This window comes from Astyanax mexicanus, chromosome 12 (genome assembly GCF_023375975.1).
Source record: "Astyanax mexicanus isolate ESR-SI-001 chromosome 12, AstMex3_surface, whole genome shotgun sequence".
In the NCBI taxonomy this organism is placed as follows: domain Eukaryota; kingdom Metazoa; phylum Chordata; class Actinopteri; order Characiformes; family Acestrorhamphidae; genus Astyanax; species Astyanax mexicanus.
The window spans coordinates 3,697,989-3,723,211 of record NC_064419.1 but is presented as its reverse complement, the minus strand read 5'-3'; the positions used below and the strand labels follow the sequence as shown (position 1 = coordinate 3,723,211).

The window sequence follows — 25,223 nt, the reverse complement described above, 5'->3', positions numbered from 1 at the left end:
TTTTATGTGCTTCCCTGCTCTAAAACATCTGATTCAAATTATCTGCTTCTTTTGATTCAAAGTCAGTATAAAAAACATATATTTGTGTTAAATCCACAAGGTAATTTTTTTATATAACCCTTTCAGGCATTAATTGTGTTCCAGTATATAATATATAATATATAAGAATGCTGTTTTCAGTCCCTAATGCATAAAAAAGACTCTCTTCTAAAATTCTTTGGAAGCCATTGTTAAACAGTTTTTTTTATATTAAGTTTTTTTCCACAAATTGGTGTTATTTATATGCAACAAAACATAAAAAGAAAATACATTGTTATATACGCACGCCTTATAAGGTTAATTTACTGTAATAATCTTAAAAAATGTATATATTCAGAGATTTAGAGATTGGCCACGCCTCCTGTGCGGGGATTGACCAATAGAAGCCCACACTCATCAGACTCACAAGCGCGCTCTGACTGTCACTCAAAAGCTGCGCGTCCAATCAGCGGAAAGAGGGGCGGGGCCAGGTGACCATGACAACATACTACTGGCTCTGCTCTGTGCTAACCAATTCTAGCTACGCTGTTATGCTCAAAGAGCTATTCTCACAACCAACCAATCCGAGCGCCCCCCAGCGTATGAGGCGCGATACTACAAGCCAATCAGTGCGCAGTAGGGGCGGGGCTTGTCTGAATACGGGTGGAGCGCGAGGACGATAAAAAAAGAACAGAGCGCGCGGGAGAGATAGAGGCAGAGCACGGAGCAGGTGGAACCGTCGCTGCTGGGCTGGACCGGACCCGTTCACTCGCAGCGGCTCCAGAAAAGCTTCAGGTCCGGGGACATGGCTGCGGGATTCGTCCTGAGGCTCCAACAAAACGATTTTTTTAGAAAATAAAGCCGAAAATTGATTAATTCTCCTTAATTCGACGGTGACCGGTGGAACCGCTGGAAAGCCGTTAGCCAGCTAAAGGTAAGGGCGTTAACGTTAACTTACTTTCAGCACCTTTAGCCTAGCTAACCGAGCTAATTAGGTAACACTAACTAGCATAGTCAATTAATTAGTTAGAAAACATCGATTTGTGCTGCATTTCTGTGATGAACACAGCTTTTACAGATAAAGAGAAGAAGAAGCAGCAGTGTAGCTCGTATCTCCATCGTATCTCAATCTCAGTTTATTCTTTTAAAGGGGATCTAATATGCAAAATGATTTTTTGTGTGCTTTTGTCCTTATACTTGGGTCTGGTCTATCTTTTACACTACAAAAAAATCCCATTGTCAACAACTAAACAAAAAATGTACAGCTCTGGAAAAAAATAAGAGACCACTTAAAAATAATGAGTTTCTTTGATTTTACCAAATTGAAAACCTCTGCAATATAATCAAGAGGAAGATGGATGATCACAAACCATCAAACCACCAAACTGAACTGCTTGAATTTTTGCACCAGGAGTAAAGCAGCATAAAGTTATCCAAAAGCAGTGTGCAAGACTGGTGGAGGAGAACATGATGCCAAGATGCATGAAAACTGTGATTATAAACCAGGGTTATTCCACCAAATATTGATTTCTGAACTCTTAAAACTGTATGAATATGAACTTGTTTCTAAAAGCTCTGCTTCTTTTTTGTTATTTTAGCCATTTCTTTTTTTATGCAAATAAATGCTCTAAATGACTATTTTTGTTTGGTATTACAATGTTTTCTGTAGTTTATATAATAAAGCAATAATGTTCAATTTACTCAAACATATAACTATAAATAGCAAAATCAGAGGAATTGATTTAGAAACTGAAGTCATCTTCATTATTGTTATTTTTTAAGATCTCCTAAAATAAGCAATAACAATGTCTCAAAATAAGTAAAGTAAGATTTAAATTAAGCCAGAACCTCAGACAGTACACAGCAGAATAAGACAGAAGACTTTGTCTGATGGAGGGATCTGTACCTGTCTGTAGCAAGTCAGCAGATGAGGGAAATTTACATTAAGCACGTTTAAGTAATAAGTTTTGTGCAATAATAAATTTATCTTTATGCAAAATCATAGTGCAACACTGAAATCTAGTGATCAGGGTCTAAAGATTAGATGAGGCACGTCTGACACCAATCTTTTACGTGTAAAATTGTTACAATTTTTTTGAGAATCGATAAAGTCTGTCAAAACAAAATAGTGCTATACAATGTTGATATAAATGTGCAGGTAATGCAGTTGTTGTGCTTCATCGTAATAAAGGTAGAATGCACTCTCTGCATCATTCTGTTCACCCGTGGGATTAAGCTAATAGGCATGTTCAGGGTTTAGGCATGTTATAACCTGTTATGACATGTTTGAGCATGTTATAACATGTTGTAGCCAACAGTGATCCAGGCAAAATTCAGGCACTCCACTAAATTGATTTGTTTTTTTAGGTTTGTCATTCTGTATTATATTACATGTTCATCCCTTTTATTTTGTTAATACTAACCTTTGTTTACATGTTAACATGGGGTAAAGTGACCTATGCCAGTTTCTGAGTGTTTAATAGAATAAAATAGTTTTTATAACCTGTTATAAGTGAATCAAGAAAATGTCCTAATAATGTCCTAACTTATATCATGTTGCATCTTTGGTATAACTGACCTCAGCTGTTGTTTAATTTGTATTTAACTATTAATTTAACCATATAATTATATGTTAGAACCTAGACTATCAAGGCACTTTATTTTTGTTTGTTTGGAATGGTCATAATGGTCGTAATAATGTGTTATAAAATGTGTTTACATAGATCTAAGTAACTTAACCCACCTTTGGATGCTCTGTTTTACTTGTACAGAGTAGTTATTATGTTATAACATGGGTTGAAGTGACTCTTTAAAGTGACTCAGTTAATTTGTTTTAGGCACTCTCCAATGCTCAGTTAAATTAGATATACTATAATTTATGTCTCTAATAAATCAATTCTGTGATTATTTTTTCAGATAGTAAGGTAATTATAAGGGTATCCCCAAGTTATGAAATTGTGTTCAGCATTTTTAAGACACTGAAATCAATTTTGTGTTTATTTGTAAAAATAAGAAACCCTCACCAGCACTATAAACAGTTTTTAAAGAGACTGCCTGCTGGATGAAACATACAAAAGTACTGTCTTTCAACACTGAGCCAATCAAGTTGCTGTTAACAGTGCAAGCAGAGGAGGATCAATGTGGCGCTAGTGAGAAAAAGCCCTAAATAAATAAATGTGGCTGGTGGATTGCCATGTCAGTTAACTGTGGAGCTTCAAAAGTGGCAACACTAATCAAAGAACCATCTCCGTTCGGTGGCTAACAGTAGAACTGCACTTTTTTTGTCCCACATTTGAGTGGCTGTGAAAAAAAAATGGGACACGTGACAGAAAGCTTTGGGATGGTTCTGAGATATTTGAGAAAGAAGTTAGTTTGGAGCCCTGCTGTTCATTATACAAAAAATAATTATCTAATAAAATCTACACACGTTAAACTGCTCTAAATCAGTAGAGAGAGGTGCTGGAAGAAGATTAGCATTAGCTTAGTTAGTAGCATAATAACAGCACTTATTACAGTGTATATCACATAATCAAAAAATAAATATTGCAATGGCACTTTTTTATTCCAGTATCTTGCCTATGCAGCCCTAATTACTGTGTTCACACCTGCCCAAATGAATCACACCAAGGGTGGAAAAAAAACAAAGAGTCAAGTTCAACTTGACTAAGTAAGAAGTGAAGGTGTGAAAACTCCCTTAGGTACAGACTCAAAACCTACTAGAAAAAAAGCTTTTTTTTTAGATTTAGCAATGCTATAATGCCCCTAAAAGATTTATAAACATATGTATATACTAGGGGTGTCACGATTCTCTAAATCCTCGATTCGATTTCATTTTCGATTTGAGGGTCACGATTCGATTCGATTCTCGATTTTCTTGTTTTTTTTTCTTGTTATTATTTTATGCCTCATAAAATTTAAATAATATATTTATTATTATTATTATTATTATAAATATTATAAATATTATTATTATTATTTATTAAGATATATATGGTAATGCCATCTAGTGACTTTTTTTGGTAGCAACAGTGTGCACTATTAAAACAAGCAGTTTATCAGAGCTGTGTGTGGATGGCTGGTGAAACTGCTCAATTACATGAAGCTGCAGTTCTTCATCCAACCACTAGCAGCAGCAGCACAAGCCCCGCTCTCTTCACTCAGTCACTACTTCAGTACAGCCCAGCCACGGGCTACAGAGCTCAGCCAGTCCGTTTTTACTGTTTCTGTAAACAAATAAAGGTTTTAACCCCACTAACCGGATAATACAGCTCACTACAGTTCATCTTTCAGCCCAAGCAGCTAACAGCAGCAGGTTAGAACAGCCGACACGGAGGCACTGCTCGGATTACATTATAAACAGGTCAGTTAGCGCGCTGCTAACCTCAGGATGTTTATAACTACGGAGTTTAGTGGACACACCACGGCCGCCAGGTAAGTCTTTTAAAGGCTACTGAAGACTATTAAAGGCTATTAGAGTGTAACCCCTGGCTCCCAGGGGTTACAAGAGGTTATTGAAAGCATTATTGGGGGGCAGAAATCAGTACAGGCTGGTTAGATAAGTGATGTGGGTATTGTCTTATAAATATTTACACATAACTTATATCTCTCCTGAAAAGCTTTTATTTTAGTCAGAAACACGCTTGTGTTTACTTTATCTGAGAGAAAGATGTTTTTTTAATTCAATGGAAAGCAACAGGTGTAGTCAATTATAAGTTTAAGATTTTTAATCCACCTCACTGTGATCTATAGTCAGTGTTCTCAAGTCACACTGACACACGCATTTCAGCGAGTTCACACGCTCTCACCTGCGCGCACCCACCCCTCCGTTAGATACAGATACAAAACCTGCGCGCCCAACCCCCTCCCCCCCTCCCCCGTTGGACAGATAAAAACAGTGATCACACTCCCGCCGACTGCGCTCATGCAGTGGCTATCTCTATTTAAATGAATAGGATGCGCTGTGTTGGTGCCGCGCCATTTGCGTAGCGCGCTGCGCTATTTGCGTAGCGCGCGCAGGAGGGATCGTCGATCCTCTTTTTGACTTCGATACTCGAGATCGTGACCTCATTTCGATTCGATTTCGATAAAATATCGAGATCGTGACACCCCTAGTATATACTGTAAATTACACTCATATCTTGTTAAAATAAAGATGCTACAAAGAGGAGGTATTTAGGTGATGCCACAAAAACAGTTTTGGTCAATTAAGAACCATTTCACTAAAGTAACTGTTAATCTGAAGAACATTTACTTTGATTTTTTTTATATACATATACACGTTGCCTGCATAAATCTTATAATCTTCTTTATGGAAGGAAAAACAGTTCTTCTATTGTACTGCTCAAACAACCCTTTGTAGTACCTATATTTTTCAATTGTATAGAGAGTGTATTTAGTGTAATAGTGCTCTCTGAGCAATAAGTTACTGTCAATTACTGCAAACTGATGTGATTTAAGGAGACGTTGTAGAATGGGCTATTTATAACTGGGGCACATTTGTAGCATCTTTCACTGATGGGTTGCCTTACAGCAGAGTGTATAGTAGAGCTGAATAGCTTTATCAGTAAGCTTTTTTCACGTTTTTGCATTTTATAAAACTAAATTTTTATCAGCATATATATGTTTATTATTTATTTCTTTGTTTAGTGAATGTATTTTTTTTTTGGTTGCAGTCTATCAGTCAGCCTTAAGGCTTTTATACATTAGGTATTAGATATTCATGCCAGAAATGATGGGTCATTATCACTGCTTCTTTTTCATCATTAGTAGCCTCATCTGCACAATTTGCCACTAATGAGAGATTCTGACGATTCCAAAAGAGCTTCAGCGTTTGCTGAAAATGTGTTTCATGAGCTCCAAACAGGCCTGCAGCTCATAACACCCAAACTGTGAGAGGAGCGAAAGGAGAGGGAGGGAAGATGGCGTGTAAAGAAAAGAGAGAAAAAAAAAACACAGATGCTTTGAGAACCCTGAGACATTGGAGAAGTGATAATGAAGAAGATCACTCCTCATCTTCATCACGCAGTCCCACCTCACGAACCTCACGAACAAACCCCCACTACAGCGCTGCCTGTGTGCTGAGATGTGTTAGAAGCGTTAGGCTTCTCAAGGCTGGCGGCTCCTCCCCCTGTCATGTCAAGCTGAGGATGGAGTTCTTGTTGCTGATGTTGTCTGCACACGCTAATCTGTGTTACTGACAGCAGAATTCACACCTCGACACTCGGTAGAGAGAGAGAAAGAGAGAGAGAGAGAGAGAGAGCACACGCTGCTGCACAGCTCAGCGTGATTATTATAAATACCACAGCACTGGATTATTATAAGACTTACTTTATTTACTTGGAATTTGAGTGAGCAGAAACTATATTCAGCTCAGCCTGTTATAAACAGATTTATTCCTGCTCAGACGCACCTGCAAAACTCATCATTTATACCCTTAAATCCAGAGGATCTGTATATGTGTGCACACTTCAGCTTTCCACTTTTATATCTGCATACAGTACACACACAGACAGGAGTTTACTATACAGATATCACTCTATTTACATAGTTTAATGACTAGAGTTTATTTTTACTACATACACTTCAGTTCACCACTTTTATACACTACAACTGCATAACATACATATCAGTCTATATCAGCAGTGACTTATTCATTTATACATTTATAGAGTTTTGTTTACCACAGGTAGACAACTTGGTAAGAATATTATATTATTATATATTAGGGACGTGCCATATCATATCGTATGCAATAATATCTCCACCAATTTTTAATATCGTGGACAATATTATACCCTGAAATATTGTGCCATATCACCCACCCCTAATTATCACATCAGGGTACTACGTTTGTGCTGTTTTTGTAACAAAAGTTGACAAAAAATTCACACTTTTCTTATTTCTCATTATATATCTACTAGAGACAGATTGTATCTGTCTAGTATATATATTTTTTTCATTTTAATCCTGGATATATGGAGATTATTATTATTAGTATCATGAAATTCTGGATCATTGACTTCTGTTAAAAAATCTGACAGAATTATTGTATTTTTTAATAGGCTTAATATGTTAGTGGTGGGCCATATCATATCATATCATATCACATGCTATAATACAATTTATTTTATTTTGTTGCAGTAGTGTATTCTTGAAATAATTCAAGAATATGTTTTTAATAATTCAGTCTTTTCATATCACCAAGAGTATCATTATCTTGAAAATACCATTAAAATATTGTGATATTATTTTAGTGACATTTCGGCCACCCATGTTATATAATACATATTTACAGCCCTTTTTGACCATATATTGCAATATTTTGGTACACAAGCAAAATGCACCAACAGCAGACTTTAAATACAATCATTTACATAGTACATTAACCTTTATTTCATATTTGATGCAGTTCATCCAATTAACTAAGAGTCCAGAGTCCCTTTTAACCAGAGCAAATAATGCTGGAGTAAAAACGCCCTGATTGGAATTCATGTGGCTTTTTGTAACCAGAATCTTGTAAAAAAAAAAAAATCTTCCCTGGACAATAAAGAGAGTTGCCCCTTAGAAACAGATTATGGAAGAAACTAAATTAATATTTTATAGTGTATTTTGTATTATTATTATCACCAAAATAATACATGGTCTGAAAAAAGCAAAATGCAAAAGTAAAAAAGCAAAAATGTTTTTATTTTCCTCCTCAAAAATATAATTTATGCCATAGAGGGTTAATAGAAGGTTTTTCTTCTAATAGAAGGTGTTCATAATACAATAAATCACAATAAACTACTTTTTTAAATGATACATCTGCCATATTAACCCCCATCTTGTCTTAAATATATGATAAATAACTGAATATTAACCCTTAGCCATGAGTTTTAGGGGTTAAATTCAGCTCCTTATAACTGGAGGAGGCCACTGGCTCAAGTGTTTTCTTTCAGAACTGCTTTTTATGATGCCACTTTGCATCTTAATCCTTTGAGTTAGAGAGCGAAACCCGAACGCAGCCTTCAGTCGCCTGAACCGGACCCTTTTTTCTGCTTCAGGACTCTTTGTAGAAGCTGTGCAGTGCACAGAGGTGGACGTGGCTCGCTGAATCCGCCCTGAAACAGCATCAGTGCTCCGGTGGAAGTGTTTGTGAAGGACACGGGGGCAGTATTGAATTGCTAATGCCACTCTGCAGCAGAGAGCCTTGTGTGACGGGCGTGATGATTCAGTGTGAAATGACCTGCCGCTCGTGCGCTCGCCGGACGTGCTGATGCTTCACGGCCGGCTTGAGTGGTGTGGAGGTTGTTGTCAGTACTCCGGCTAATACCCTGAAGTGGCTGGTTACGGAGCGCTTCGTTTGGAGAGGCAGCGCTAAATGAACTTCACAGAGAGTCCAGTGTTCAAACAGAGTCGGGCTGTGGGTGGAGAACGAGGGAGCGGAAAAGAGAGATAGAAAGGGGGGAAAAAGACAGCAGAGAGAGAGAGATGGAGCACCAGGGCTTTTATATCCCAGAGCAAACGATCATGAAAGAGCTGCTGGGCACGTCCTTGAGCAAGGCTTCACTCCCCCGGGACAGGCTTCTTCACTTCCATCTACTGTATCTCTCTTCTCTGACAATGTGTTGGCTTATCTCTCGCTCTCTGTCGCTCTCCTCCTCCTCCTCCTTCTTCTTCCTCCCCGTCTCTTTGCCCTCCATTCTTTATCACAGTCTCTGTATCAGTTCAATCATAAATGATTCTCTACTTTGCACAGGGGCACAAGCGCTGAAAGAGGTAGGAACGAATAAAAAAGGTGAAAGAAAAAGAGTGAGAGAGTTTAAAGAGAATGAGTAACAGAGATAAAGAAAGAGAGAAAGCTTCCTTACATCTCATTTTACTAGAGCTTGACTGTTGTGCAGGAGTTGGTGCTGCTAATCATCGTCTTAAATCTTTTAAAGAATGCATTTATTAAATTTAAAAAAATATTAATAGTACATGTATTATTATGACATGTGTTAAGGGACATTAATTCATTTGTAATCAGTACTGCATTAGTATGTATTTTTATTTAATGCAATTCAATTAACCCACCAAGTTTGACACAAACTTCCCAACTTTTTTTTGGAGTTGTTTTCTGGTCTCGATCTGACCCAGCTATCAAATATACTTCTTTTTAATTGAGCTAAACTGCTGATAAGGCCACAGTTTCATTTCATATATTAGCCAGATAATATACTGCTATGAACAAAAGCTGTCTCTGCTGCTCCATGCTGTTCACACGCACAGTATGTGCAGCTTTCACTGCTCACATATGTGCGGCACGTCCCATTGCAAACACTGTTTAAAAGCACAGCGGCACGTTTTTTTTAGCATTCTGGGTTAAAACAGCAGAGAATCTTCTCGTAGTGCGCATTTTGGTGCGTTTAGGTTTATGCCTGTGTGAAACCAAACCAACCAGAGGTTAGCAATCAACTGATCCAGACCAGAGAAGCCAACTACTGGTGTGAAAACTCTTTTTTTATACTCAGAAAATTACATTTTAATTCAGAAATCCTTACAACCAAGCTGAGACATTCACAATAAAGTAAAAAAAGTTTCCCCTATCCTTTTTTATCATGTATTATTTATTCCAGTGCCCCACGTTGGCTTTATCTTCCCTCAAACATACAAGTATATACTAGTACTGTTTTTTTTTGGATTGTGTTGAAAGTGATTTAGGGTCACGGTTTGCCAGTTCCCTGTGCTGCACTAATGAAAACACAGCCTGACATTTTAGAGCACCGTTGAGAAGCTCCTGAAGCAGCTAGTAGTTGGATGTTTAGTTCTGTTGCCTCTGATTCCCAGCACATTCCCAGACGCTCTGTTTTTATGGAGAGCAGCTGAGCAGCTGTCTTATGATTAAATAAAGCTGTTCAGCAAATGAAACAGTAATGGAACTGAAATGTTGCAGGATTTCTCTTAAAAGTCATTTAAAAATGTAAGTAATTCCCCCTGCAGGCCCGGGGGCTCAGTGATCTGCTCACTTGATGACAGCAGAGTGAACTGAGATTGCTTTTATAGGCAACAGCATAGAGACTAAAGCTCCTGAATTTTAAGTTTTTTTTTTTTTTTTTTTTTCCTTTTCAAAAATGCTTACGCTGGTTTTTGCTCTCAGCGATTCAGACCTACACTCGCTCTAGAATATAGCCGTAGAGGCTGCTCGGAGATGGCATTCCCCATAGCTTTGTAAGGGTGATCACTTCTGGCGAACACACACACACACACATATGCGCACACAGTGCTGGATTTGAGTGCACGGTTATGATTTGTGAAGAGAAATTACAAATTGCAGTTATATTTAGAATGCCTGTGAATGTCAGATTACCTGTTATATTGCTTTTTTTTTATTAAACTAAGTTACCTAGCCTATTAAGACACACTTTAAGCACATTATTGTTTTTTTTTTCACTGTTATTATTTCTCCTAGAAATGATTCTAAGGCACTGGGTGCCATAACTCTGTGCAAAGCATCATGAAATATGAAGATTACCAAAGGGCTCTGGGTCAGTGTAGAGCTGAAGTGTCAGAAAGCTGGGCTTGAGTCCTAAATCATGGGTCTTCCAGCAGGACAATGACCCCAAGCATACTTCAAATTGATGGAAAAAAGCACTGGAGAGTTCAAAAGTGGCCTGCACTGATTTTAGGATCTAAATCCTATTCGCTAGTTGCATGAGACGACGCTGCCTGTTTCCGGTCTACGACTGGTAGGCGGAGTCATTTCCGCTTTTCAGCGCCGGTCAGCAGACAGTATGGCTTTCTACACGCGATCTCTCCAGGACTTACCAAAAATAACTATAAATGATGTACAGCGCCCAGGAGTAAGAGAGAATATATATATATATAAATATTATTTTTGATCTATTTTTAAGTTATTCCCTGTGTCTAGACCCTCTGTAAGTTATAAATATGTATAATGTATACTGGCATCGGGATATATATATAGTTGTTTACTATTGTATATTCTAAGTTTCAAACAGTTCACTGTGTGATTAACCCAGAACCCATTATTTATAATATATTATATATATATATTTTATATTTATATTTTGTATATATATATATTTTATATTTATATTTATATTATATATATATATATATATATATATATATATATATATATATATTATTATTTATATATATATATATATATATATATATATATATATATATATATATATAAATAATTATGTATATAAATAATTATGTATATATAGATAGAGAGAGAGAGAGAGAGATAGATAAGTTCTACCCTGTGTCTAGACCCTCTGTAAGTTATACTGGCATCGGGAGATATATAGTTGTTTACTATTGTATATCCTTAGTTTCAAACAGTTCAGTGTGTGATTAACCCAGAAGTTCTCTAAAATTGTTTGTTAATGTTTAATATGCATTTATATTACATTAGTATTCAAACCGTAAAATATTTGTGTTCCCTCATTATCCCAATAATATGTAAACAACGTTTGTTTTACCTGAATCAATTTTGTATTTTTTTTTTGTATTCAAAACTGGCTCTGGATTCTTATGGGTCAATTTATTTATTTTTATTGAATAAGCTTGTAAATATGCCTTAAACTTTTCATGTGACCAACAGTAATGAATTTTATAAAAGAAAAACTGGCCCATTGCCTTCGTTATTGGAAATAAAGGCATGATAGTATTGTTGTTGAATTTAATTTTTTTGATTTTATTATTAAAATATAACAGTTTGGTATGTTTCCCAGTGTCTCCAAATTTTTATAGAGGATCCTTTAATTATAAAAATAACACAGTCAGTTTTTTTTGTTTTGTGTTTTTCGTTTCTCCTTAACTTTAAAAACACTCATGGTCGCTTTCACTCTGTACTCCTGCCGGCAGTTCTCCCCACAACAACTCCAACCGGAAACTAGTATACCTACCACTCACTACCCGGAAGTTAGGTGGCGCCATCTTGTGCACAGAGCCAATTGAAGAGATTTAAGTCAGAAGGACTTTTAATTTGGTAAAAAAAAAAAAAACTGGTAAAGATTAGACGAAATCAACAAAATATTGCGTGCTAAAGGACCATTAAGGATTGCGTTTTCATAAAATGGTGTGGGTGTATGTATCCTTATAAATAAAAAAAAACATACTATTTTCAACCAACACAATTAAGTTGAGTTAAGTTTAAAAGTGGGTTTTATGATTGTACTCAAACATTCTCCCACAACAAGATAAAAAAACAGCAGCTAAAATCATTTCTTCACCCAGTACGAGTGAGTGAGTGAGTGAGTGTGTGCTGTTTCAGGATTTCAGATTTGATACGGGGTCATATCAGCTTCATTCTTTGCATTTTTTCTCCAGGATCCCATCCAGCATTTTCTGCTGATATCAGCTCAATACCCAAGCCCATCAATACTGATCTGCCATCTCTAATAGTGGATAAGCAGCTCCAGACTGCACCCAAAACCACACTGCACTAATGAATGCTGTGCTAATGGTGCTGTACTGTTTACTGCAGAGTTATGTGCAGCCCTTGTGCTTTTTATTTATTTTCCCGTCAATTATTGTGTACATAAAGATGTAGAGTTTTTGTGGTTCTTTTTTTTCTATCCCATTTTGACCCTAATTTACAAGGCTAATTATCCAACACACTCCCCTATCACTAGTTATGCCCCAACACTAAGAGGGTGAACACTAGCACATGCCTCTTCCAACACATGTGAAGTCAGACTCCGCCTCTTTTTGAACTGTTGCTGATGCAGCATTACCGAGTAGCATCACAGCGCTATCGCTCGGAGGAAAGCCTTGTGCTGATCCACATCACCCTAGGAGTTACCTCTACCCACATAGAGAGAGCAAGGCCAATTGTGCTTTCTCTGGGCTGTGTCAGCTGATGGCAAGCTGCATGAATGGGATTCGAACCAGCAACCTCCCGATCATAGTGGCAGCGCCTAGCCCGCTGAATTGCTCTGAGCCGTTTTTGTGGATCTTTATCACAATGTAATCAAATGTTTCTTCTTTTGTCTGTTTGTTTTATTTACTTATTAAAAAAAAAAAAAAATGTAAATAGGCATACAGCTTTGCCAAAAGCTTAGAATTATGGTCCTGTTGTTAATATCCAGTTTTGCCTGATACTAAATTGCGATTCTGAACCTAAAATCCGAATCTATTCATATTCTATGAATTCTATTACTTTTGTATACTGTTTCCAAAACGTTTTGCAACAAAACGAATATTAGAATTGTTTTAAATCATGTTAACAGTTTCCAATAATATCAATATATCACAATATATCGTGTCAGAATTTATGGCAATATATAAAAATATAACACATCAATTTGAATGTACATAACTATCGGAGACAGATTATATCTGTCATTTAGTGTACTTTATTTTCGGATACACTAGGATTATTAAGTGCATTGTTTAATGTCATGGCACTTTGGATCATTGAACTTGAGTTTAATTGAGTTTATTTCCAGTATTGTGCAGCTCTCCTTTAGGACATCTTCAGTACTTCCTCAGTACATCCCAGGACTCTTGTGTTGGACCCCGAGCACAGAGACAGACAGATGGTGGTTCGGTAGATTGGTGCAGGTACCTGCAGCTCAGAGTGAACTCCAGGCAGATTCAGCTCTCAGAAGTGATGTTACGTGTTTATTTTTAGCCCGTGCTGTTTCATTCCATATCAATATTTACATGGCGCTCACATAAGACTTCATTTTTAATATCCTCTGCAGTTCTAGCGCAGGAGCGCGCTTCCGATCAGCAGACGAGAAAAAGCCAGACTGGGTCACAGGCGTGGAGGGAAGCCTCTTTAAGGAGGTACTGAGTAATGGCTGAGGCAGACCCAGTTAAAAGCAGGCGAGAGAGCACAGCATTAGTGAGGGCCTGGGCCTGGGCCGTCCATTAAAGAGATTATTTATACTCTTCAGTAGAGAGAGAGAGAGAGAGAGGAGAACACCTGTCAGGCTGGTGGGGTTACAGAGGGATTCTGGGACGGGAAGAACGATTTGCGTGCGAGACGGATAGAGCGTGAAAGAGGGTGGGTCAGAGGTGTGGAGGGTGGTCGAGAGATGTTGACAAAGCGTGACGCTCTCGATATAGCTCTCCACACCAATTAACAGCTGCTTCCCCACCCCAGCCCCCTGCGCCTGCTACCAAAAAGGCAGAGATGAAAATTAAAGACCTGCCTGCAGCTCCCTCCATTATTAATAAGTCGTCCATGAATTTTTCATCGTCTCCAATACGTTTGCAAATGTGAGAGGCTGTGTCGAAGCATGGCAGATAAGAAGGAAAGAATGCGGACTGAAGTGCTGTGATCGCTACACACACCCCACCGCCGTGCCCCAGCCGGGGGGTTCAAATACCAATGCTTTTAATTCAGCTGCTCTGTGAAAACATATTCTATATATTATCTATATTCTCAATTGTAAGGTTTCAGTATTATTTGGGATGTCATTTTTAGCTTTTTTTTTAACAATTTCTTTTAAATCCCATTTTCTCCCTAATTTACAAGATCAATTACCCAACCCACTCCTTAGAACTCCTCCTATCTCTAGTGATGCCCCAACACCAGGAGGGTGAAGACTAGCACATGCCTCCTCCGACACATGTGAAGTCAGACTCTTTTTGTCTTTTTGAACTGCTGATGCAGAAAAAGCGCAGCGTCTCGGTTCCGATACATCAGCTCACAGACGCCTCGGGCTGATTGACATCACCCACCCAGAAAGAGCATGGCCAATTTTGCTTTCTCAGGGCTCTGGCAGCTGATGGCAAGCTGCATGACTGGGATTCAAACCAGCGTTCTTCCAATCATAGTGGCAGCGCCTTAGTCCGCTGGATCTCTCGGAGCCAATGTTTTTCGAAATCATATTATCATATCATATTCTGACTATTCAACAGTGATCACATTTACCTAACACTAACCACATCTTAGCCAGCTTAGCTTAGCTTAGCCTAGCTGGGGTGTTCTATCAAGTTTTGCTAATCAATATATGCAGCTTGGTGGCTCAATGATACAATGTTTTTACATGTTTTTTAATGAGTTTTTCTGATGCAGTCTGAGCTCACTGACTGTAGGCAAAGCATATCAACAGAACTACCTAGCTAGCTAACACATTAGTGCCTATTCAATCATAAAATTTGAAAAAACTTATAAAGTATATGAATTTCCATAGCTTAGCTACCCAGCTAGTAAGAAAGCTCACATTCCACCAATAGAGAACTCACGGATAGCATATCTGCTTTTTATTAAAACAGCTAGTAATTCGGCTATTTATTTAGTTAGCTACAGTTTTCAGTTTACAGGCTTCTTTAGCTATTTTTAGCTATTCTAAAAGAGCTATTTTTTGTTTTTCTAGTTATTTTAATTTATTTTTAGCTTGTTCAGTATGAAGGCTAATTTTAAGATTGGAGAGAACTACTTGCGATTCTTAAAATACAGCTAAATCAAAAGTTAGTTTTCAAATGAGTTTTATTGTGTTTCATGGTTTTGACTCCTTTGAAAATGACTATAAAAGAAAGTCTAAAAAAAAAAGTCATTTTTTTAATTATGCAAGAGCTATTAAAAATTAAATCAAGATTAAGAATCACTGCTACAATAATATTGTTAAAAAAACATTTTTTTGCTGTTCTAAAATAACAGCTGAAAACAGTTTTATATTCTTTTGCTTTTTTGTAAACAGAATCAGGCAACAAGTATTAATTTTCCCATCATTATGGACTATTGGATAATTCCGTGTAGCAGTGGGACATTGATTTTCCTATGTTTCCCAATGCTTTTTCCAGTTCTTCAGGCCAGGAAAGAGAGGCTCATTAGTATTGCACGGGTGGATCTGTTTAATATGTTTTATTTGCTGTACATTAAATGACCTATAACAGTAAGAAAGGTAGTCAGAAGAGTCCTGTGACTGGGGCTGTTGTGCCGCTCTCGTGAACAGCTGGCCTGATAATCTCTCTCAAATTAAACTGTGAACCGTGCAGAAGTACTTTGCGTGGTCAGAGGGATGAGTAGAGCAACTTTTTATTAAGAAGCAGAACTGACCAACATCTGTCCAAGAGTACAATGTTTACCACAAGCATGAGCTTTACTTACTGCCTTCTATCAGCTTTCTAATATAGATACAGAGACCTACCACACTGCAAACACACATTCACAAAACACTAGATTTATGTAGTGTATAAAGACCAGTGTAATTTGAGATGGACAGGGGTATTTTTTATTATGAGATGGATGGATGGATTGATGGATTTTTGGTTCATTTTGGGATGGGTGGATGAATAAAAGGATTGTTGGTTTGATTAATAGATGGGATTGATGGTTTTATTGAATTTAAGGATTGATGGTTGGTTTGATAGATAGGTAGGTGGATGGATGGATGGAGGTTTGGTTGGTGGGATGAATAAATGGGATATATGGGTTTATAAAGGGATGTATAAAGTGATAGTTAGTTTTGATAGATGGGTGGATGGAGGGATGTTTGGTTTATTCTGGGATGGATGGATGGAAGGATAGATGGTTTCTAAATTTATAGATGGGATTGATGGTTTTAATGGATGGGTGGATTGATATTTGGTTTATTCTGGGATGGATGGATGGCTGGTTAGACTAATAGATGGGATTGATGGTTTTACTGGATGGGTGGATTGATGTTTGGTTTATTCTTGGATGGATGGATGGTTGGTTAGATTAATATATGGGATTGATGGTTTTACTGGATGTATAAAGTGATGGTTAGTTTGATAGATGGGTGGATGAAGGGATGTTTGGTTTATTCTGGGATGGATGGATGGTTTTTAGATTAATAGATCGTATTGATGGTTGTTTTCTTGGTTGAGTGAATGGATGGATGGATAGTTGGTTGGTTTATCGAACGGATGAATGGATGGATGGATGATAATGATGTATATAAAGGAAATTTATCAGAATATTTACTGTTGTCCAGTAAATTCATACATACTCCTTTCCTTTATCTGTGCATATTTCAGATATATCAGTCCGCTGTTGCTGTGTATAAGATGTGCTCTGATTCTCAAATCTGTAGGATTTTTAAAAATCCTGTAGTGTGTACCAGGCTTAAGCTGATACTGCTGCTCCAGGGGCAGCGTGGCAGAGCCGACCCTGTGCTCTGACCTCGGATCATAAGACGATATATGCGAAGAGCAGAATTCATTATACTGCACAATTATAATGCCAACAAAGACACACTATTATTGTGATCTCTTGGACTTCTGCACACAGTTGCGTGTAGTAGACATGACTGGGGACCAGTATCTCGATGATGGGGCCAATGCAGAGGATTGTGCCATTTAGGATCACAGTATTGATTTGAATTCGGATCCCAGTCATGCAGCTTGCCTTCAGCTGCCAGAGCCCTGAGAGAGCACAATTGGGCTTGCTCCCTCTGAGTGGGTAGATGGCGCTCTTTTCCCTCATAACTCCTAGGGTGATGTCGATCTGCACAAAGCATCTGTGAGCTGATATATCAGAACCGTGTCGCTGTGCTTTCCTCCGAGCACGCTCTCATGCTACTCAGCAGTGCTGGAGTTAAAAAGGAAGCGGTGACTGAATTCTCATATATTCTCCTTTTTGAAAAAAATCAGATTACTTTATATGGACACTCTTTTACATAAAAAAACTAAAATGTGATTTATTTAGACATAATTTTTCATTCATGAACAAATTAAAAATAAACATACAACATGTTATTATTATGGCACACCCCTAGATGATATATGGGTATTTGCTAAAAGGGCTCATGAACCATATTCCCACCCCTTCTAGTAATATAGTAGACATATTTGCTATACTGTAATCAGTTAGATAAACTCTCACTTTTAACGGGCCCCTGGTTCAGGACTGAGCTGTGAATGCACAATTTTAAAAAAGCTGATTTTTATTTTCACTTTTAGCTGTTAGGCAGATGCTGCTGCAGCTCAGAACCTGAAGGGCTTTAGTTCGAGTGATCAGGAGAGCAGTGTGAGAACCAGTCTTGTGTATTGATGGAGATTTCAGCTGAAACATCACAGACCGCGGCTTCAAGGGGAAGGGGATATGCAGACATTTCATAGGCCGTTGGCACCGAGCAGAGAGCGCTCTCGTTAGCATGGTACCAGGTCACGGGGATTAGAATAAATCTGTCTGTCAGAGTTCCACTAGTAGAAAGTGGAATACAGCATCAGAGTATGACTTCACAAAGTTTGGATGTGCCTTTTAGTGAACTTTTAGATATTACTTTTTATAGTCTTTTTGGATCTGCTAGAGAGATGTTTAGCTGTGGAGCAGTGAAACTTTGTACTCTGCAATGATGGAGCTCCATCCAATAGTTTAGAGATTGGGTTTTGGGACAGCAGTGCTCCACAATCTAGTAGACAGTTACTCCAACAAAAGCAGGTGAAGTACTCTTGTTTTTAGAAGTGTGTATAAAATAGTGTATAATAGAAATAGCCTAGATGCACAGTGATTGTCATTGTAATTATATTGGTAACGGTCCATAATTGTTTTTTTTTTTTTTTTTTTTAGAATTATATTGTATGCAGTAAAAAAAAGAACCAGTCTGTGCGGGCTACTTTAGAATTCATTGATTTAAGAATTTTTATTTTCATTAGTTTTAATAGATTCAATGTTTTACTAAGTCTGTTAATAAAAAAACAGCTTTAAAGCTGTGACTGGTTTGCTCAATGTGTAATAAAACAGGACTGTGATGTAACAGTTTGAGATTTTTGGAACTGACCTGTTTTTTTGGGGTTTCTTTTGAAGGAGGAACCATGTTTGAGGTTATGGTTTGTACTTCTCTACATCCAGTCAGAATCAGATTTACTCTATCTGGATGGAGAGATTTATCTGGATAGGGGTTTTATTGGACGATAAGAAGCCGGAATGAGAACAAGCTGTAACGAAATAGGAGTAACGAAGCAGAAGTAAAAAGTCAACTGAAAAATAAATAATTACTCCAGTAAATCATAGATAACCAACATTTCTGTGTACATAGGGTAACAAAGTATTGGTACTTTAATACTGGGCACCTCTGGATAACCCTTATTTTGCTCTGGAGTTGTGCAAATGTTTCTTGAAAATATTGGATTGTCAGAAAATACAGCAATAACAAACTTACTGGAAAGTTGCAGTATTGGTATTCTACTTTCTCTGTTGATTTACTCATACCTGAACATACCCTGATTCTAGGACAGCTTTGTAGGTATAGTGTTAGAGTGAGGAAAATGATAAAATGTTCTGTGCAGGAGGGACTCCAAGACACGGACTGGCAAACATCTGTTTTAGTCGAGTTCTGTCGGCGTCTTCCCGTCTGCTGAGTGAGAGTCGAGCTTTAAAACTGTTTTTATAGTATTCCCTCCTGCCTTCCAGATGCACTTCCACTGTCCCACCCCACTTCATCTCTCCCTGTCTCACTTTCTCATTCTCTCTTTTCTCTCTGTTCCCTCTTCCCCCATCCTCTTCCCTCTCATTCTCTCTTTCCCTCTGTTCCCCCTCCCTCTCTCTCTCTCTTTCTTTCTCTGTCTCTCTGCGTTTCACTGAACGCTGTGAATGGTCCCACAGCGCGCATCACCAACAGCAGCCCTAAGGGTTGGTCCCTTTTGCTACTTCCTGTCAGGTTGCCATGGCATCAGGCAAGGTGGCCCCATTTCCTGCTGTGTGGAGGGGCCGAGAGGGGAACGTCCTGTGCGAGCGAACCGTTCGCTAATGCGATCAGACAAGCGTGCGAGAGACCATCACACATCCCAGGCAGAACAGGCCACAGCTGATCCACTCTCGAACGCAGCTCGGAGCGTTCGGGACGAGTCCCGCACCGACACAGACACCAGGACACCAGGACTCTCTACCGCCCAGCCGACCGGAGCGGGCAGGCACCTCATGGGGCACGGGGGCCGAAATAGCTACCAGAGTGTGCCCTTCTCAAGAGCAGCGCTCAAAGACACAGTACTTCACTTAGGTGTGTCACGGACACAGAGGATTCTCTCCATCGTAGTGAAAAATGAAAGCAGGTCAGGTGAAGGTCTGGATAGTGGAGTGTCAGTGTGCCCACTCTTTTAGCTCAGGATTCACTTATTCAGCTCACACTTAGTTTACGTTCACACAGCAGGTGAAAATGACCCAAATCTGATTTGAGTGTTCACACTTTATTATTAAATGTAACCCATTTCTGACATGTTTTTGAACTGTCTGTGCTGAGTAACTGATACTCATGCGCAAAACTCAAAACTTCTGCGCTTCACATGAAGTTTCAGTTTCATCTTTACCAACATCACAGGAGCTGTTAAGTACCAGAGTTCCAATGACTGACATCTGGGCAGAAGCTACTGTATGTAGCTATGCAGCTATGGTAATGATTGTTAATAAATGATCACTCTTCCTTGAACCAAGACTAATAAATAGTCTATATAACCAAATATACAAGTAAGAACATTTTACCACCTTTTATTTTTACATAAAAATCAATGCCATCATAAGTCCTCATATTTTCATAAATACAGGGAACGTTGGGAACTCTGAGTGGTCCACCGGACTTAAGTACTTCCATTATGATCTGAGGATCGATTGCTGGTTTGAATCCCTGATCATGCTTCTTGACATCAGCAGCCTGAGTCCGAGAGAGCAAAATTGGCCATGCTTTCTCTGAGCAGGTAGGTGGCATTGTGATGTTGGTCAGTCAGCACAGGCGTCTGTTAGCTGATGTTTGAGTGCTGGGGATCCGGTGCTTTTCTAAAAGTTCACTGGCTACTCAGGAATGGAATAAAAAAATAATAAGAGTCTTAAAATGTAGAAGAACATTTTTGATTTTTTATTTAGATGTTAAGATTCTTCCCTCTTTATTCACCAGACAAAGACAAAAAAAACTTTTGATGAAGGACCTGCTTTAAAGCTAAGGCTGCTGCTACCGATCTAGCTACTCTAAACACGGAGCCCAGGGGGCAGCAAGAGAAATCAAAGGAGAGGAGAGCAGAGGCTCCTGCACTGACACGGTGTGGAAACCCCCCGGCCTCAGAGGAGCTTTCAAACACACTTTCTGCAGACATTTCTGGGTCACTTTCACCTGTACCCCCTTCATCACCCTCCCTCCCTCCCTCGCCAGTCATCATGCACTCCGCCCGCCGGCCTGCCGGACTGTCTGTTCCCCCCTCACCCTCACCCCCACCCCGGTGATGCAATGCCCCAGGGAGTCAATTTGTGTTCATGGTGCTTGAAAGGAAAAAGTGTTTGGTGCGGGTTTGGGGGAAGTTTAGGGAGCAGGAAGATGTTTGAGTTGGAAGTGGTGGGTTTAGAAGGTAGAAAGTTTGAGATTATTCTCATCTTGTTTTATTTTTTCGTGTTCATCGCCCACTGCCTCTGGAGCTGGAGTGGCGTCTGTGTCCGTTTCCGTGTCCCGCTTTTTCCGTCTGAAGAATTTTAGACGAGTGTGATGCTGCTGAAGTGAGATGCTTCCACAGAGTGGGCCCATTAAAGCAGCCGGAGACCCAAACAAGCAGAACCGGCAGTCTGTTCTACATGTCTGTGTGGAATATGTCAGGCTTTGGCTTGTCAGCTGTTGCCCTCACATCTGATTCAGTAAAGCGGAGACAGTTGGGCTATTGGTGTCTCGCAGCTGCAGCGTGGCTCTTGACAGCTCTGATTTCTGAGGGGACATCCACTGGGAAATATGATTGATTGCACGGAGGTTGTAGTCACCCGTCTGTCACTGACGTTTTTTAATAAGCTGCTGGAGTCGCTTACTGGACCAATTATGGAGACGTACGCATTCCAGGATGACAGTCAGTCATAAAAAAAAAATCTCATAAACTTGATTAAACCCACAATCAGGGATTTGGATTTCAGGACAACATGACTGTGGTGATTTAAGCAGTTAAAGGGACACCGTTGGTCTCTGTGCGGTTATTAAAGTCTCTAGAAGAGCCAACCACCAACCACCATGTGATATTGACTACAGTATACAGCACATTGTTGGAGATTTTCTATATAACAAAAAACATTGTCTATACTATTTCCTGAACGAACTAAAGTAATGGGACATTGGGAAATGCAGTGTTATAGAAAGTTTCTATTTGAAAAAAGTGGGTAACTGTCTCTACTATTGAGGGAAGTCTTTCTACTAGAATCTTGAGCATAGCTGTGAGGATCTGATTTTATTCAGCTTCAGGTTTGGTCAGGATAACAGGCGATCACCACCTACCTCATCGTCCCCAACCTTTAAACTCATCCCATCCAAAGAATTATTGGATGAAGCCTCTGCATCATTCCAGAGAACACAGTTCCACTGCTCCACAGCTTAATCATTACAGTGGGGTTATACCCTCTAGGCTATGCCTGGCATTAGGCATTGTGCCAGTAGGTTCATGTTCATCTGCTCTACAGAGAGTCCTAATCTATTGCCAGTACAACAAACGGTGCAACATACGGTGAATTAATTCCTTAGAATGGGTGTCCACAAACATTTGGATCTCTAAAACTCAGAGAATAAAAGAAACCCATTCCAAACCTTTAATTGAAGTCTGTGTATAAATATTAGATTCCAGGTCAGTTTGGAGCATTTCTATTGGTCAGTTCATCAAGGTGTTATAGTGAGCATGTATATAAAGATGTACATAGTCATTTTTAATAGATTTTACAGTAGATACAACTGCCCAGCCTAATTGAAAAGAAGGTAACAGAGAAATGACTTGCCTACATCTATAAACTTTGACACAGTTGACCCATTTGGATGCTTTACAGTTCACAGGTTGAGAAACATTACTCTAGAAATTGGGTTAAAAATGGATCAAAACATGCCGTTTAACCATAAATGCCCAAACATATCCATAAACATATCCTGTAAATAAAACGAGCTGTGTAAGTCTGCTCATTTCTGCTCAGTTCATTTCCTGCTTGTTTTCCATTTCAGTTCAGCTTTTAGTGATGGCGCCATGTTTGTTGAACTGTTCAAGAGGTGACGAGTGTTCTTCACTGGCACTTCTGGAGGAATGCAGTACGATAAGGCCTGTGTTTACCCTTTACCAAAACACCTGATTCAACTCATCAGCTAATTATCCACCCCTCCGTGCGTTAAATTGGGTGTTTTGGTGCAGGAAAGCTCCAGGGCTGGGAGTGAAGAACACAAGTTTAGACTTTGGATGATTGGTTTTGTAGCAGCTTCTATTAGCGTTCTGTAGCCTCCAGCGCCCCTCGTCTGCCTTTCTGTCGGTTCAGTTCATCTCATTAGCAAAAAATGAGAGTTACTATCGTGTATGTGTGTGTACGAGTGTGTGCATTGTTGATGCCACAGTTTTTACAGTCTTTTTCGAGGACAAGATAATGCAAATTATTATTAACATATTTTTCAGACTATAAGGCGCACAGTATTATAAGATGTGGAGCCCTGAGCTTTCTGGTAAAAGCCCTGAGCTTTTTTCCTGAGCAGTTCATCCCTTGTAGTTTTTGTTTTAACACAGTAAACACACAGGCTACAGTTTAATACACTCACCTCTAAATGGCGAAAGAACTAGCGCTGCTAATGCTAATGCTGCTCCAGCCTTGGTGCTGGAGAAACTTTACTGAAACTCCTGTATAACTCTGTACTTCAGCGGAGTGGCTTTACTGCTCCTTAATACCTGACTGGAAAAATATTTATACATAAGCACTGACAATTTTTGGAAAAAAAAAAAAAAAATGTAAGTGTTCCTTATAGTGTGAAAAATACGGTACACAGTTCTTGTTAAAGAAACAAAAAATCTGTTATTTATTTATATAAGGGAAATGGTGGTCAAAAGTGGCTGCTCTTATTATTTCTTATTTTTTAGGCAGCTCACAGTATATACATTATGTCAACATTTTTGACGACACATTTTTACACTACGGTTTGGCCTCTGGTACTTTCGTAGTGATTGGGTCAGATGGGAGATGATTGTAGTAGTTTAAAACAGTTGGAACTAGTGCTTGATAAACGCGTGCGAAAGTGTTTCAGACTTAAACACACTTTCGAGCTTTGCGGTGCCTTGACCCCGAGGTTATTTTGTGTTGTGGAGATTTAGAGTGAACTAAAGTGCTTTGAATCTTTTTTACTGCATCAGCGCTCACTCGGCGTCCAGCACTTTATAGTTACAGGCCCTCCGAGAGCCGTTAGAGTCGGCGGTTACGAGATCATGCCGTTTTTGTAGGCTCTCTTACATTTCGCAGGAGTATTGAGATAGACGACTCTGAGCGCCGGCTTTGATGTGTGGTTCCTTTTATCTGCTTCTCTTTCAGCGAGCCTTGGCAGGTGTATTTTTGCATGCGCACGGCCACAATGCGGTACACTCACAAACGATTGCGCTCGCTTTGACCAAAATGAAAGATGGCTGAATAATACGCTATCTCTCCGAGAGATCCTTCTCCCGTCTGCCGGGGTTGGAAAGTAAATAGAAAATTATGTAAAGCTGGAAATGTCAGTTCAGTTTCTTTTGTTTCACAGTTTATACATTGCGGTGTCTTTTTTTTTTACTGTGACCTTGAAATAAAAAGAGCTCTCAGAATTTCTTTATTTTATTTTTCATGCATATGCTTTAGTTTTTATCAGGTTTATATATTAAGAATCTACATTTCATTTGTAGAGAACTGTAAAAAAATGTTACACTATGTTAGGGTTGCAACTAATTAATATTTCGGTTGGCGACTTTTGATTATTTTCCTGTTAATAAGTCGATTAGTCAACAATTATTTCTGCCATGCCCTTCATTTCTGCTTCAGACCGATAGAAATGATAGAGAAGATTTGGTGACTAAGCTGGTTGTGAACTGAGTAATTGGATCGGTCTTAATTGCATTCATGATTCCAGCACTTTGGATGTGCATTGCACTTACCAATGAACATTTCTGGAGTCAGCTAATCGTTGTGTTTGTAAGTACAATAAGGGTTTTGGACAAGAATAAAATAGTTTTTAATGCATTTATATATTGTGCTGGCATTGTAAATTAATCATATCACAATATTTTGATCATATTGTAACATATTGATATGTGTTGTCAAAAATCTATATTTTTATTGAAACATAGGTGCTGTAAACTCCCTAAGGAGTTTTATTACTCTTCGTGGTGACCAATATCCATAATTCCTGGTATTATGAAGTATCGTAGAGAATTGTCCCACAATATGTGGAGTATCGCAGAATCACACAATTGTAATAGAAGTTTTATTGCAGGCAATGTATTATGATAATTTTGTATATATCAAATAAATAAAATGGACAAACCAATGCAACAAACTATTCAAAATA

At 38.7% G+C, this 25,223-nt stretch overlaps 1 protein-coding gene across 1 annotated transcript in view; it reads left to right on the top strand.

Moving 5' to 3' along the window:
• Positions 1–583: 583 nt before the first annotated feature.
• The window catches only part of si:ch211-180f4.1 (uncharacterized protein LOC100144405 homolog), a 32,232-nt gene continuing 7,592 nt past the window's right edge, over positions 584–25,223 (top strand). The window contains exon 1 of the mRNA XM_007245849.4: positions 584–952. The gene's annotated coding sequence lies outside the window, so the exon portion shown is untranslated. The remainder of the gene's footprint in view (positions 953–25,223) is intronic.